Source organism: Etheostoma spectabile, unplaced genomic scaffold, assembly GCF_008692095.1.
Source record: "Etheostoma spectabile isolate EspeVRDwgs_2016 unplaced genomic scaffold, UIUC_Espe_1.0 scaffold362, whole genome shotgun sequence".
Classification (NCBI taxonomy): Eukaryota; Metazoa; Chordata; class Actinopteri; order Perciformes; family Percidae; genus Etheostoma; species Etheostoma spectabile.
The window spans coordinates 493,486-497,739 of NW_022605592.1; the positions used below are offsets into that span (position 1 = coordinate 493,486).

At 43.0% G+C, this 4,254-nt stretch overlaps 1 long non-coding RNA gene across 1 annotated transcript in view; it reads right to left on the reverse strand.

Annotated features, from left to right (window-relative positions):
- LOC116686392 (uncharacterized) overlaps nt 1-4,254 on the reverse strand; it is a 21,825-nt gene that overhangs the window by 8,274 nt on the left and 9,297 nt on the right. The window lies entirely within an intron of this gene.

The window sequence follows — 4,254 nt, forward strand, 5'->3', positions numbered from 1 at the left end:
TTCCAGCAATGGGGGGGGCCATACGCCGGTTGGGGGGGATGTGTATTAATGTTAAAAAACCTGTTAAAGTGACATTTTCATGCCATGGGACCTTATTGCATGTTTTAAATGTTTTGTTCCTTATCCCTGGCCTCCAATTTGTCGGCCGGTCTCCGCCCGACGTTGCAAATTGCGTATAAATCCCAGTTTATGCTCTAGAGGTGGTGAGAGTCAAACATAGGTACTGGTCAGTGTGGGCTGGCTTCTGATAAACTTCCACCTGGAGCTTCCCCCTTCCCGCAAACTTATCCAACAATCCAGGAAGGGGAGTTTATTCCCCCTGGCTTCTCCTTTTGTGAACTTGATGTAGTTGGTCTGTGAAGGGCCTGATTTCTTTGGTCCTGTTTCACCCATGTGTCATCCACGTACCAGAACCATGTCTCGGAGGAACTCCCTTGTAGGTCTCCAATGCTTCTCTCCACTTCCCCATTAGAGGGGGGACATGGTGGAGCCTATCGCACAGTCATGCCTTCGTCTATAAAAACATCCTTATCTTATAAGTACAACTTACATTGGGGCTCGAAAGATCACAGATGGTATCAAGTTAGCGTCCAAAATTTGCTGAAATTATTGAATCCATTTTTCCTTCTACTCGTGAAATGTTCCCTGGTCCACTGGCTGCAATACAACCCTAAAGCATGATTGATTCCCCCCCCCATGCTTAACAGCTGGACAGAGGTTCTTTTCACTAAATTTTGTCCCCTTTCTTTCCAAACGTACCTTTGCTCTTGCCAAAAGTTCTATTTAACCTCATCGATCTCAGAACTTGTTCCCACAATGCATCAGGCTTGTCTTTATATCATTTGCAAACTTCAAATGTCTGATTTTGTGGTGAGGTACTAGTGTACAACAACTCCAGGTCTCCAGGTCTTCTGGAAGGATCGGGCAGTCTAACAAGGGTCTGGACTTGCTTTTCTCCCAGTCCGCAAGCTGTTCTGTCTGATATTTTTCTTGGTCTTCCAGATCTTTAACTTCCCTGTTCCTGATGACGCCCATTTCTTAATTACATTTGAACAGAGGAGATCGGCATCTGAAAACTCTTTGCTATCTTTCTAGCCTTCTCCTGCTTGTGAGCGTTGACTAATTTCAGTTTCAGGTTTAGACAACTGCTTAGAAGAAGCCATGGTGCTGATTGTTGGGGGGGGGGGATTGCATGAGTCTGAGCATTTAAACCTTAAGATGACTTACCTGGTCGGTCCTGGTACCTGGTGCTAGAACTCTGCAGAGGGCCAAAGTTTTCCAGATGCCATTTTTTTTGTTTCTGTTATTTTGAAAGGTAAATGATGGAAATAAATAAAATCTAACTTTTTGTTATTTGTATGAATGTCTATCTGTCATTTGATGCCTTTTGCAGGCATCCCCCGCTCTGATCCTGTTGTCTGTCTGTATTGTTGTTGTCGGTCTGTGCATCATGGTTCCTGTTGCCATGCAACTGGGGAGTGTGGCCTCCTTCACTCATCACGTTCCTGCTCGCCTAATCACCATCACCTGTTCCTGTTCAGCCTAATCACCAGCACCCACCTGTGTCTCATCTCATCACCACCAGCTCTTATACGTGACCTGCATCCAGTCCCTGCGGATCGTTAGTCTACTAGTATGTGGTTTGGCGCCTCATCTGACTTTTGCTGGTGTTGTTTGCTTACGCGTGTATTCGTATTTGGTAACGTCGTCTCTCTGTCGCACATCCAGTAATCTGCTACGGACCATCAACACTCTACACTCCGGATTGTCTTCACTCCCCTGCCGTTACAGCTTTTCCTCTGCTTCACCTGGTTGGTCATTGGTTCACGGATTAGTTTCAATAAACTTTCATTGAACTCTCCTTGTCTGCGTTTGGGTTATTCTGCCAGTCGGGTCTGACACCTTTGGAGATTTTCCCATCTTTCTTGGCTTCTTTGCAACTTAATACACAATTTTACCTAAGGGGGGCCAAAACTTCGAGCCCCACTGTATTTTTATAAAAAAAATATATATTACCACAAAGATAAATAATGGTCATGATATATTTGCAGCCTATGTCTGAGTTAAACCAGCTTAAAGTATATGAGCCTGTGGTCATGTTTTCATATTAACAACCTAACCCATCCCGGCATGTGTGCGGTTCAGGCATAGGTAGTTAGTTGCATGACATGTTCCATGTCAGAGTGTAAGGCGATTGTAGAATTATCGATTGTGGCCTTGGCCACACACACCTTCTTTGTGTCTGTGATCTATCCGCTGGTCAACATCAGTTTTTCCTTGAGGCTCTCATGCAACACTGCTGCCCAGATAGTGCAGTTTGTTATAAAAAGGGGGCCAATTAGGAGGATTTAAAGAATATGGTTACCTCCACCAACGGCTGTATAGGAATATTGCCAAGCTTCCGCCCACACAGTTATCAGAGATGAAGAGAAGCGGGGAGAGCTGAGATTCCCTTTGTGTGTGGAGGAGACAAAAGAGCAGAAGAAGGAGAGATGTTCTAATGTAACAGGCTGCAGGATGAGATAGACATTGGCTCTTTGGCAAGTTCATCAAAAAAAATCACAACATTGCTGCATCACCCACTTCCTAAGGTCATCCACACAGTACTCAGACCTGAGACTGCAGCTGATGTGGGCTTTAGGGACAACAATAAGGCCGAGTGATAAAGTCCTTTATATTTTTTTTTGAAGGTCAGTCAAGGTTGGTATATGTCCAGACTTTTGTCAGGACTTAATAATTTCTCTTCAACTCCAGGTGCCCAAATGCTTAAGCATCCAAATCTGCTTTAAACCATGTGTGCACCTCCATGATAATAATTATAATAATACTGCCCCTTAAACAATATATAAGTGCAGATGCAGTGCAATTTGCAAATACTCACATGCCCAAGAATTGGAGAGATACTACTAAAAAAGGCTGAGAGAATTTGAAGCAGAGTGAAATTGCCATACTATTAAATAAATCAAGGAAAGTGATTTTAATAATATAATAGAGTCAATATCCGTGCTTGGATTGAATAAAACCTCTCAATGGCCGCGCAGCGTTCTGTGATAATACAAGCAACCCCCCCCCCCTGCCTCCAAACACGCTCGCTATACACACCACACACAGAACATGGAGAAATGCTCTCTCTCTCTCTCCTTCGTCAGGCAGTCGGGTCTGGGATCTGTTCCGTTAACGTTTAGGGTTTCTTCAGCTTCAGGTTTGTTTTTAACTTCGGTTTGTAGTCCTTACATAGTAACCAGTAGATTTCTGGTGAACGTGGGGTTTGTAGTCCTTACATAGTAACCAGTAGATTTCTGGTGAACGTGGGGTTTGTAGTCCTTACAGAGTAACCAGTAGATTTCTGGTGAACGTGGGGTTTGTAGTCCTTACATAGTAACCAGTAGATTTCTGGTGAACGTGGGGTTTGTAGTCCTAACATAGTAACCAGTAGATTTCTGGTGAACGTGGGGTTTGTAGTCCTTACATAGTAACCAGTAGATTTCTGGTGAACGTGGGTTTCAGACATGCTGCTTGGTTTAAATGTAACTCCCGTTGCGTCTCTGCCATCTGAGATTTTTTTTTTTTTGACTGTCAGCTGCCCCCCCGCCCCCTCTCTCTCTTACTCACACACACACACATACACCTGGTGTGGAAATAAAAAAAATAAAAAAGAACCAAAAACACAAAAAATCCCACTGATCATAAAAAAATTAAAAGTTAAAAAAAGAATTATATTGAGTATGAAAACTCTTGTTCATTACATTTTACTTCATAATTGCGACCCATGTGTTGTATTCATTGTTGCAAAACGTTCTGTATATAGTTTGTTTGTTACCATGACAACACCATCGATCACAGATGTGATCCATCACAGATCATAACACCATTGCCAAATTTTAGATAAATATAAGCTTTTAAATTTTGCTAATTTCAAATTATTTGAATCAACCTGTCTAATCTATAAGGTTATACATGGTTTGGTGCCTCCACCATTGAGTGATTTTATTAAACAAAAGTGTAGCAGTGTTGCCGGGACTCGAGTGACTAGAGCCACTATGAGAGGTGATTGCGACTTGGCGTTTAGGCGAACCGCCTTTTCACAGAACGTTCTGTCATATCAGGGAGTGAGCTTCTGGAGCAGTATTCCACTATCAGTGAGGGAAAGCACAAGTCCTCCTATCTTTAGGAGTCCTTTAAAAGTGTGGCTGAGGGACAAGGCAAGGCAAGGCAGCTTTATTTGTAGAGCACATTTCAGCAACAGGGCAATTC